Below are 13,230 nucleotides of genomic sequence, written 5' to 3'. Positions count from 1 at the left end.
GCTCCAATCATGTTGCTCCCAATCTCGATGTTCAGCAGCCCATCTTCTTCGGGCCGCACGGTGGCGTGGGGTCAACGGAATGCAGACCATTGGCCTACGTGCATAGAGCCCTCCCTCATGACGCCGATTGCATACTGTTTGGCTGGACACCCTTCATCCTGTTGCCAAGAGCAACCGTCTTTGCAGCTGCGTAGCATTCTCTGTTCTGTTTCGACAGGCTGTTAACCGTATATACCGGTCATCAGTTGCTGTAGTGGCGCGTGGCCGACCTTGCCCTGTTTCTTGGAATCGATTCCACAGCCTTGCAACAACACTTCTGGCGACTCCAACAGCATCCGCGACACTACGTTGTGTTTGCCCGGATTCCAGTCTGCCTATAACACGCCATGCCATGGATTCCGGTAAATCACGTTGTTGAGACATCCTCAAGTCACCTTGTCTCAAAAAAAAATACTGCGCAATCGAATTTCACAGTTACGGCAGTAAAACAGACGTTTCTGCAACATCCCGATTTCTGCCCTTATCTCCTTTTTCTGGTTTTTGACGTCATGAACTTTGATTTGCATATGAAGTTTTCTTCTTCTGTTTTCTGCTAGGCTTTAAATTATGGATGATTCATTTTATGTTACTTATCGGTATACATCTTTGCGTAATTTTGTTAAAACAATGTGCTCCCCTAATTGTTTTGAGTAGTGTACTTAAAAAATTATTTTGGTCCTTTTCACCTAACCACCGGCAAGTGATTGAGAGAGGAAGTTTTATGGGTTTATTATACCCAGAGTTTGGTACATGTTTTCCCCTTCCCTGGGAAAATTTGTTGTCCACAACTGACCTCTTTTTTTAAGCAATCTTACAGGAAAATAAAAGAGCGATTGTGCAGGGGTTGCTTTTTTTTTTACTTTGAAGTGGGATGATCACTGACCACGATCTTATCTGCCTTTCAATCTTCAAATGGGTTTGGCTTCAAATGCCAAATGCCCCCCCCCCTCCACCCACTCAAAAAAGAAACCATGACGTACAAGTGGGGAAGAAAAATCACTTTATACAGTTGAAGCTACAAATCTCAAATGTTTAGTTACAGTTTAAAATGAAGAGTTCTTGAATGCTTATTCTCTGTGTTAGTGGATATGAATTATATTTATCAGTATAAAATTAAGAGTGATGTGATTAGCATAATTGGAATGAAGCCATCTTGGTGCTGCATGGGCAAGTTTCACATCAATTCATACAATACAAAAAATAAGGCATTTTTTTTCTTTGCTGACTATTAGAGGAAAATAAAATTTCATGCTGCGTGAATTTAATTTAATGTGCAACAGAAAAAATCAAGTTTTTTGGATCCTGGCCAAACTGCAATTAAATTTAGGACCACCACCAGGAGAGTCAAATGTACAAGCAGGAGTGCCAATTCATCTTTTAACGCAAAGATTTATACACCTTCTATGTTTAACTGCATGGATCATTGATATTACAGTATAAATATAATATTAATCAATTAATTATGAAATTTGGGATATGTGTCGTGCAAATGTTGTGTAATTAAAGTTGTGTGGCGCATGAATGAAATATTTTAACAAGTATTTAAAAGATTACTCTTTAAAAAGTATAAAGAGTAATCGAGGCTGAAAATAACGTCATAGAAACAGAGTTTCACTGTAAATAAATTATTTTAGGAATTCCTGAGAATTTCAGGAAATATGATTTCCTGTTCTTGATGGCTTCAAAATGTTGGGAATTCGGGACCCTAGTAGGCACTATGCCACAACCACCTGAAGTGCACCAAAAAGTTTCTTTTGAGAATTGTGCATTTAAAGGCTTGATTATGTCTAAAAAATCTGGATTTCAATGTCGGGAAAAATCTAAAGGTTGACTCTCATTGAGCTATTCTCAAAAGTAACTTTTCGTAGTTTCATGGTTTTGGCATGGTGTTGACACAATACATATTCTATGTGAGTAATCACTCTACATATTATATGATTTGGTCTTTCATTAAAATAATTAAAAGGAGCCCCGAAAATGCTTTTGTCCCCTTAGCATGTTAAGTGGAAAGAAAGAGAACCATATCACGTTGGCTTTCGTTGTAACCATGTGATGTTTGATAGAAGAGGGAGAAATATGGAAAGCCTCATATTAACTCAGTGCTCATCTAAAAGTGGTATACGTTCTAATCATATTGCGATAAATAGAATAGTTTATCAAATCAAAATCTGTTTCAAAAAATTTTAAATATCTGCTTGTCTTGTGAGACCGCACCCTCATTAATGAAATCAAAATTAGTTAAAAATTTTTGCTTGTCTTGCAAAACTATCATAACACAAAGTTTTACTGCACAAGCAATAACAAAAGATAAGTTAAAAACATAATCAATTCTTACATTTTATTCTATAATTTTACACAAGCAGCACCTCATTACATCTTAGTTACTAAAGCAAACATGATTTTTTTAATATTTTTGCAAAAAACCCTCAAAAATGTTATAAATAAGATCTTTCAATGGATTAATTAGACAAAACGGCATTCACAATTAACATCTTCATGTACAGAGATGAAATATTTAGGCTTGGAGCAGATAGAAGAAATACACATTTGATCTCTCCTTCCCTTCTTTTTCTTTGTATCGAGACTCTTTATTCCTAACCCCTATAATCAAATTGTTTTGTTTTTTTCATTGCTTATTTTTTCCCTTTAAGAGAGAGACTGATAAATCTCACTTAAGTCATTTTTTTTCAATAATATTGTTTGAATGAGATGCTGCTGCACCAATTTCTTTTTCCAGAAGAACTTTAAATGGCCATCTTTTTGTAGAACTCTTAAATAACTTTAATACACTCTGTAATGAATTTAACAGACTTTATTTGACTGACAGATGAGAAAAATTACAATTGTACATAATATACACGAATAAAGAGCATAACCTCTATATAATGAAAATGATAGAAATACAGTCTACGCCACTTAATATGATCACATCAAGACTCTGGGTTTCTGATAACAATAACCAAATGATAACTATACCCAAAAAAATCCTGTTCGCAAGTACAGTGACCATATGTTTGGTCTAATGGGACATATGATAAACGGGTATCGGTAAAACATGACAACTGTTTTTCATTCGTACATAATTGGTTGCAAAATACTTTCACCTTCGCTACATTAAAAAAAAAAAATTCTAAAATAAGATTCCTCCCTCTCCCCCTTCAAGCTAAGCTAAAATCCTAAATTTTTTTTGAGCCATTAGAATATAGCTATCTAATGTATACCATGAATTACTTTACTAAATGTATAATATGCTTCATAGATCCCCAGAAAAAGCCTCTCAAAAAAGAAACTTGAATCTGGTCAACTAAAAGAAACTGATCAAGAACTGAAAGGAAAGGCTTTATATTTTGTCATGCATTTGCCTTCACTATAGGAAGGCCATTGCAAACGCAGCTTCACATTCACAATTAACATCTTCATGTACAGAGATGAAATATTTAGGTTTGGAGCAGATAGAAGAAATACACATTTGATCTCTCCTTCCCTTCTTTTTCTTTGTATCGAGACTCTTTATTCCTAACCCCTATAATCAAATTGTTTTGTTTTTTTCATTGCTTATTTTTTCCCTTTAAGAGAGAGACTGATAAATCTCACTTAACTCACATAGATCACAGCAAATAACTACAGGCTCAAGAGCTAAAATCCTGGAAATATTTGTCAACAAGGGAGGGAGGAGAGAATACCTTCTAGCCTCCTACATAGTCTTGTATCCTGATAATAACAGCTTGCAGGGGGAAAAATAAGTTTGATTAAACCTTAGCTTCAGAATACATAAAAAAAATGACTGAAAAAATTGATAACATTATCCTAAGTCCTGATAACTATGAAGCAATTTTTCCTATGTTATGATATTCGTCTGTTCCATTCTTTAGAAAAGTGATAATAATACCTAAATGATAACATTATTCGTGATTTTTTAATAAGCAACGTCGACTGTATGCATATATGAGAGTTGTGCAATGTCATAAAAGGTTGCATTGATAATGCAAGAAAATGCAAATTAACAAGTTACAAATAATGACTTATGTTCAAAATAAATATCACAAAAATTAAACATATCAAATATTTTAATATGAAAAAGTAAAATTCCTCTGTTTAATATCACTTACCAACTTCAAAACATTTTAAAAGAATGTGCAAATACAGTCATACCTCGCCTAATAAACATAATTTTTTCTGGATTAACATTTGTTAGTCATAATGGCATTCCCTTATGTTTTCAATTCGTTCCAGGTATGCCCAAAAATTTGAGGATAAGTTTCATAAACCACTAAAGAAACACTGCAAAAAAGATTGTGTCTAAAAGCTGAAATCAACAGCTTCATAATTGGATGAAAGAGAATTTATAGGAAGATGCAAAACTGAAGATCTTTTTATTTTACACACTGTTTTCCCATCCCAGGCAGGTTTGTAAGTGTCCTTTTATATGATGTGGTCTGCTCGTGTCTATGTCTCATGCATGAAGATGGAAAAGATAATGTCCTAGAATGTACTGGCAATTCAGTTTAATAATAATTAAAGTCTAGAACTGAAAGAAAAAAGTGCAGTGAAAACATTCAAGTCTAGGCTTCTTTTTTTCAATGCATTTTTCACTTTGCTTAATTTTACGCAAAATGGCTCAAAAGTTTTTTGCATGAGAAATAGTCATATATGTTAAGTTAAACTGATATGTGATGATAATGCAAAAATTCAGCTCATAATGCTGCTGTTTTATGTGAGTGCATGCATTCATGCTATCAAAATTGTTTGTTAGCCGAGATAGAAATATTGCAAAAAAATTTTCTCTGTTATCAGTCTGTATTTTTTCTATCTTTAATCTTTGTTATCAGAGTTCATTTAGCCACACAAAAAGTATCAATTTACTTTAAATCATAGTTTCCAAACTTTTTGTTCCGTCACCCCTTCTTCAGAATTTTTTACTCTAATTGCCCCCAACTCAAGCAGACACATAGGATCCTATATAGGCCTAATATTCATAGCTTCTATTGCCCCCCCGGATCATTCCATCGCTCACCAGGGCGATATTGCCCACTTTGGAAAATACTGCTTTAAATGCTTATTGTTTAGTAGATGGACACACATGCCTCCATTAATACAAAACAATTCTTTATGAATTATCAACAACATTAGTTACACCAAACAGCAGCTGCATTAACCTGTCATTTTTTTTAAATTTTCCACAAGATTATTTTTAATGATGAAAATGTTTACATACTGGAATTATTTTCTTTGCTTGGAAGTAAAAGAAATTGCTACATTGAAATCAACGAAATTTATGGTTTGAAAAGAATAATTCTTAAACATTGACAGTTACATAAAAAATTGTTTACTGTTTCTATGATATTTTTTTTGCAAGAAATGGATTAGGTCGTTTTGCATGAAATGATAGAACTATTTGATCAATTTGCAAGACTTGTACTACAAAATAGCTGATTAGGTTCTCGTGGCTGCAGTTAAATGAATAAGACTGTTGGACTAAGGGCCCACGTGCATTTGAATACTATGACAACATTAATCCAACACCAATGGTTAGCAGCATTAAGAGATTTTACATGATACTGGCTGAAGCAAACAGAATTAAAACTATTATAATACTGGACTTGCAACCATACACAATCCAGGCTCTATTGACTTGACTTGCTGAGAATTGTGATTTATCGGATGTCCCAAACACTTTCACCGTCTGGCAGTAGCAGAATTATTATAATTGGTTCCTTCCTTCATTCTGATGTTGGCCATATAATGAGAAGGAGTCCCTAATGAGTTCCTTAAGGAAGAGCCCAAGTTCTAACTAAATTTATAACTTTAATATTTTTAGTGTGAAGCTCTGTTTATTTGAGTGTGTAGTTTTTGTTAGGTACCTCTGTATTTTAAATTTTATTAGGTGAGGGCATGCTTTATAACCCTGTGAATTCTTCAAACAACCCTACAGCTATGACAAGAGAGAGAGGTGGTGATAAAATTACGTCAAACTTGGACCTTGACTTGAGAAATATAAGACCCTCTCTGTCTGTCCCATGGCCACCATGGGATTGAAAGAAAAAAAGAAATAACTCTGCTACTGCCAGTCAGTGGAAGTGCTCTGGGCATATGATGAAGAGTAATTCCCAGCAAGCCAAATCAAGCCAGGTTGGTCTAAAAATAGTAATGTTTTTCCATAATTCAGCCAGTAAAAGCTGGCAATATTAGTTTTGATTCTTGATGTTTTAGCTAGCTTCAAGTAATATCTCATAAAGATGCTAGCCACTGCTGTGGGAGAAACGTAGAATGGATACTCCAACTTATAATGACCCCATTAGCCCAAACTTATCTTATTCATTGAACAATGCCGACAAAAATATAATTAGCTACTTATAAAAATCAGATATTTGTAGGGCTGTGTGTGCAACTAGAAACAAAAATGTACTGTCACCTGGGAAAAGTATAAATTATGGGTAATTTTAATATTCAATGCGAAAAAAAAAATAAACTTGGCACCTTTTCTGGTCCAACACCCATAGTACAAGACTTGCTTGCTTTCTTATAGTTGTGGCTCTGGATACCTGAATCACTTTATGCAACAAACACCACCATTCACACCAAGTACATTCCTTGTAAAAGCTACTTTTTGAAATTTCTAACCTTAAGTTTAAAAGTGGAGGGGGAACCTTTTTTCTAGTGCAGTATATATATATATATATATAAAATCTGTCTCAAACAGAACCTGTATTAAGTGGAAACCTGTCTTCAATGGAAAAAAATCTTGGTCCTGTGATTTTAATGCTAAAACCTGGATTGAATGGAATCTGTCTAACAGTGCAAACATAGTGAGTACATGCTGGCTGCAAGTCTGTACCATTATGTTATGGATTCGTTAAAAACCTGAAATTCATGTTTTTAACTAATTCATAACGGCACAGATTTGTAGAATCAGAAACCAGCATGCACTATGTTCGTGTAACATATTGCCCTTATGAGCTTACATGTTCCATTAGCAACTAACAGAAGATGGTCCCCTGGAAGAAGACTCAGTCGAGTCAGGGGATTTGTGAACGTATATTTCTTATTTATGCATATCATGTTTACATATTTATATATATCATGTTATTTCATTGTTAAAACATATATATATAAACTGAGGAGCCAAAAAAACTGGTACAGGCATGCGTATGCAAATAAAGAGATATGGAACCAATCAGAGTACGGCGCTGTGGTCGGCAACACCTATATAACACAACAAGTGTCTGGCATAATGTGACAGACATGCAACCCTTCCGCAAATTGCTGCAGATTCCAATGCTGGGCCATCAAAAAGTGTCAGCGTGCGAACCATTCAACGAAACATCATCGATATGGGCTTTCGGAGCCGAAGGCCCACTCGTGTACCCTTGATGACTGCACGACACAAAGCTTTACGCCTCGCCTGGGCCCGACAACACCGCCATTGGACTGTTGAGGACTGGAAACACGTTGTCTGATCTGATGAGTCTCGGTTTCAATTGCTTCGAGCTGATGGACGTATACGAGTATGGAGACAACCTCATGAATCCATGGACCCTACATGTCAACAGGGGACTGTTCAAGCTGGTGGAGGCTCTGTGATGGTATGGGGCATGTGCAGTTGGCGTGATATGGGACCCCTGATACGTCTAGATATGACTCTGACAGGTATGTAAGCATCCTGTCTGATCACCTGCACCCATTCATGTCCATTGTACATTCCGACGGACTTGGACAATTTCAGCAGGACAATGCGACATCCCACACGTCCAGAATTGCTACAAAGTGGCTCCAGGAACACTCTTCTGACTTAAGACACTTCTGCTGGCCACCTAAATCCCCAGACATGAACATTATTGAACATATCTGGGATACCTTGCAACGTGCTGTTCAGAAGAGATCTCCATCCCCTCTTACTCCTACGGATTTATGGACAGCCCGTCAGGATTCATGGTGTCAATTACCTCCAGTACTACTTCAGACATTAGTCGAGTCCAAGCCACGTTGTGTTGCGGCACTTCTGTGGGCTCGCGGGGCCCTACACGATATTAGGCAGGTGTACCAGTTTTTTTGGCTCTTCAGTGTGTATATATATATATATATATATGTGTGTGTGATGAAAGGAATTGCATTTTTATTAAATACCTTGTCTCATGGGCAAAGGTACCCGTAAGCTTCTGTTCCATCATAATAATTCCATGATCTCAAATTGCCATATCCATGTTAACCTTGTGGAGAAGCCTGATCAACTTCCATCTTGTTGAAACTGTTAACACCAGAAAAATAATAGTGTTCAGAAAATAATTCATGCCATGTGTCCATATCCATTGAATGACATCATCAATTTCTTCATGCGTTGGAAGCCAGCAGTACTTCGGTTGTTCCAAAGTCAAACCCATCCTCCACTACTATAAATAGTCTGAGCAGACACTACATCGTCGCATTCATTCCTTCGTCCTGCTTTTGCTTCTGAGCAGCTTTGAGGGTAGTGGAGTGAAGCTCTTCATCATCAATTACTAACATCAGGCAATGCTGTTCTAGTTCTCTGTTTGATTAATATTTTTAAGTGAAGTGCTTTATAATACTCAGGGTAGTCGGTCATTAGTTATAATGATCTCGCTTGTTAAAATTCATCAATGATTTTGTGAGTTGTATTAGTGATAAAGTGATTGATATGAGTATTGCACGTCCTACGGTGATGTGATTTAAGTCTGCTTGTTGACGACTGCATCTCCCACAATTCTCTTGCAGCTATGTGCTGATAGTGATAGCCATCATCGTCATAATCTGGTGAGATCATGGGGATAATCTACTGCGTCTTCATCTACTAACATCCCAGTGTTATTGTGTGACTTGTCTTCAATGTGCTGTTCTTTGACAGTGATTGTGAACTCTCACTCATCGATGTGGATTATTTCCATCAGCAGTCTGACATGGTCAGACTGTGCTGAGAAATGTGACATTTTCTCCAATTAATAGGAATGTTGTTGACATAAACTGGTGAGAATGTTCTTTTGCTAAATGTGTTGAGATCATGGTTAAATTCATCTAATAGTAATATGGAAGTAATAACAACCTAATGTAATTTAATCATATGAATTGTGTGTGACTTGGTCTGAAATTTCCAATTTTCATTTTCCTTAAATTGCCTGAAAACTTATTTAATGGATGTATGACTCACAGGAAGTAGCTGAAAATTATGCTACATTCACAACACTAATGCGGAAATGGAAAGGAAAATTGTATGCTCTAAACTAGCGTTTCTCAACCTATGGTCCGCGATGATGGTGTAGGTGGTCCGCAGGTAGACTTCATAATTTAATTTTAACTGAAGGAAAAATTACTCAACCATTGTGGTAGATAAGCCTATTAGTAATAATGATATGGAGTTATATAAATTATACCTTCATACGTTACATGTAATAACGTATAAACATGTAACAAAATATCATGTAGTAATAATTGTATATAGGTTCACCTTACATCATTGAGGAAAATGCAATCTTAAATCCGGGATATCTCTAAAATTTTCCGAAAAATGCAATTCATTACCTCAAATGCAAATTGCTGAAGTGTGGGGCAAATAAACGATACTACACACACACGCAAATCAAAGTTAAAAAATATAGTGTACAAAAAAATTATTCAAATGAACTGATCACTATATTTCATTGAGAAAAATACAGTAACTGGAATCTCTTAAATGGCATAAAATACGGAACATCGGAAATTGTTACCACAAACCATGCCAGAAGTAGACACAATCACCAATTGTTATTAAAATTGCTGAAAAATAGTGGGAAAAAAACGTTGAGCTTGACAAACATTTGGAGATGCATATTTATATTTTTTGCAATAATTATCATATAATTTATATATTATGAAAAATGATGTATATTCACTACTTCAGTAAACATTACAAATTCAAATAAACAGGAAAAACGAGATAAATATATATAAAAAATACCATAACAACCAAAATTACAGGAATGTCCTGTAATACAAAACACAGGTGGTACACCAATTTGTTTGACATTTTACTGGTCCTTGGGTTCAGAAAGGTTGAGAAACACTTCTCTAAATAGAAAATTTCATACAAACACTACAAATGTTTCCCGAATCAAGGGAATCACAAAATGTTGAATTGCTGTACAGAAATTTTTTTGTGCAATCTCGGCCAATGTGAGTTCTGCATCATCCGCCCCTCCATTAGCAAAAACTGTTTCCGTACTTGATGCTGTGATTTCCATAAGTCATATATAATAAGGCAGTTGTTTCCTGAAACTGTTACGAAATCTTTCAGAAAAGCAGGTATTTCTATGGGATAAATCAGTGTGTAGTACTCAGATACGTCATTCATGTTTTAAGGGGTTGTATAGTTTTTAAAATAAAAAAATTAACTTTTTACACAGTCCCTGTGTGCCCAAAACCCAATTAGAAAGTTGTTGCACTGTCTCTTCTGATGCCAACAAAAGAAAATTCTAAATTTTTTAGTGCAATATTGAGTAAGATATTTGGATTCGAAAAATGGAGGAAAAATGGGAAAAAACAGCATTAAATACGGAAAAACTTTTTTACCAACAACAATTAACGCTGTTTTTTCCCACCTTTCCACTATTTTTTTAATTAGAATATCTCAGAAAATATTGCACTTAGAAATGTGGAATTGTTTTGGCTGGCATCAGAAGAGACAGAACAACAACTTTCTAATTTGGTTCTGGGGCACACAGGGGGACGGACTATATAAAAGTTTTTTTATTTTAAACTATATAACCCTTTAAAACATGAATGACATATCTGAGTGTTACACGTTATTTAGAAACTTTTTCTGATTGGAAGTGTTCCTCTAGGATCAATAGTTTGCCAGTAAAATGTCATACCCCCTGTTTGCTATGCACCCCGTGTATATATATATAGTAATATTGTGAGAAGCCGGCTTTAGCCCTGTGAAGCAAATGCCCTGTATGATTCAGTCAACCATGTCGGGAAAAGAAAAAACATGACTGTTGAAGTAAGCTTCCATGAAGAAAAAAAAAATGGGACCAACTGAAGTTTAGTGTTTTTTATTGAGAACTGCTCCAAGATGTGTCTGAGGTGTTAGTCATAAGAACCCATTCAGCGTATCGCTTACGGTAAGCTAACACTGTAGCATTAGCTATCACGTCTGGGTCACCAGTGTCATGGAGAAAGAACAAGACCACTGATTTTAGATGGCTCATGTTTGGGGATATGGTCATGCCCCTGAACATAGATTGAAGACTTTAAAGATCACATAAAACATTTATTTGAACGATTATACGGCACAATGCGAATAAAAAAGGTAGGTGATACATGAAAAACACCCAGCAGCAAGTTGCTTGCTGCAGTATCAGCCTCATGACTGAAAATCTACTCACAGGGAATTTGTCTCCCAGGGCTACAGCCTGCTTTTCACAGCATTACTATATCATCCTCCTCATACCAGAAGCACAAATGTGCAATGTCATGGGTGAAAAAAATTGTGAAATTACGTTTGAATGTTTACTCTACCCATGTTACTCTATGGAAGTTACTTTCTTAAAATGTTTTGCAATGTGTTTCAATAAGGATACACATTTGGGTTTCAAGCAGAACTTAGATACCAAAATAAGATATTCAACTAGCTGATAAAATGGAGGTAAAATTTGCACATTCATGCTTTTGGCATAAGGACAACGATATATGATCCCCACAAAGTTTTATCCTTATACACTTTTTATCATTTGAATCTTTAGTGATAGAAACATACTTTCAATTAGAAAAAGTATCTCCAAATAATGTGCCCATTTCAGATACATAATTTATTCCACTAGGTCCTGTATGTGTACTGAAATACAAAATTTAATTTTTATACAGTTGCTCTCAACCATCCTTTACCTTAAAATTGAAAAGTGAATGCCCTATCTCTCCTGAGCAAAAAAAAACCACAATGTTTCTAAGTGCAATATATAAACTGACAAGGAAAAGGTCCCAAGGTGTTCTAAAAAATTATGAAAAAATTTAAGTACACTCATCTCACCTAGAAACGCATAAACACGTTGAACAGTGTCTCTCTAAGACTCTAGGGTTGTGAGATATCTAAATGAATTTTTGGCCTCTATGGTGTTCGAAAATTGTTTCAAAAATTTTTTGAGTGACCAATAATAATTCCATCAGATTTTTTAATATTTTTGTGCATATTTAAATGAGTAGAACTTTAGAAGACATCACCTTGGAACCCTTTCCACATAGCATTTGAGTTCAAAAAATGAGAATATAGAATATAATCAACACTTTGACTGCACAATTAGTCTTAGATTCTGTCTCTGTGCAAGTGAAAAAAAAACTTTTTTTTGTGAAAAATACATATCAATCACAAACTCGGATGTATCATATATTGAACAAAATTTTAAAAAAAGGGAATACAGTACAAATAAGCCTTTCAGAGAATAGGGGAATAATGAAAGTAAAAAAAAAATCTAGAATACATGTTCATTCGCCATCTATGTCATTCTGAGAATTTATTTAAAAAAAAAAAGCAATTTTGAAATCATCAGAGGATGACTATTCTCATCATCCATAGATGATGGAAGTAAAAGGGTTAAGGAATAAACTCCAAAAAAAAGGAAGGAAAAAGAATCTAAATGTTTTTTTGCAGTTTATTAAAACTTTTGAGATGTTCCCTTCAATTTCGATCAGCAATATCTTGGGGATGGGGGGGGGGGCATATGGAACTTGGAAATATATAATTTTTTTTAGCTCAGCAGAGACAGGGCAACAACTTTATAATGGGAGGTTGAAGGACAATGAATGAATGAACACCAGAACTCTGCCGCTGGACTTATCCTAAGAGGCATATAATAGAATATATGCAAGCCTATTCATTTCTTTCCCACAACTAGTGTCATTGTCACAGTACGTGACCAGACAAGAAGCTACTGTGATCGGCGATTTGTTTTCTCTTATCTGCTGTTTAATGAACTATGACAGTTTAAAGATTTTTGAAGTACATCTTACATAAAGGAGTTCCAGATGACACTCCTTGAAACTTTTATTTTGAATAATAATTATTTGACTTCAACGAGTTTGGGCTTTTATAAAATTCACAGTGCCAAATAAGTTATAGGCCTTATTTAGTGATTTCTCCATTATACATTGAAAATCCTTTATTTTTTTCCTTGTGTTTTCATCAAGTTTGATACTAAAGTGGCGGAA

The 13,230-nt window shown here is 35.2% G+C and overlaps 1 protein-coding gene across 1 annotated transcript in view; it reads right to left on the bottom strand.

Moving 5' to 3' along the window:
• Positions 1–9,714: 9,714 nt before the first annotated feature.
• Positions 9,715–13,230, bottom strand: part of LOC149067563 (endoplasmic reticulum metallopeptidase 1-like) — a 226,376-nt gene continuing 222,860 nt past the window's right edge. The window contains exon 15 of the transcript XR_016195341.1: positions 9,715–9,804. The gene's annotated coding sequence lies outside the window, so the exon portion shown is untranslated. The remainder of the gene's footprint in view (positions 9,805–13,230) is intronic.

Source organism: Pholcus phalangioides, unplaced genomic scaffold (assembly GCF_987345545.1).
Source record: "Pholcus phalangioides strain wild (caught in Gottingen) unplaced genomic scaffold, Ppha-v1.0 ptg000029l_1, whole genome shotgun sequence".
Classification (NCBI taxonomy): Eukaryota; Metazoa; Arthropoda; class Arachnida; order Araneae; family Pholcidae; genus Pholcus; species Pholcus phalangioides.
Note: the sequence above shows the minus strand (reverse complement) of the source record. Positions and strands in the feature narration are given on the sequence as shown.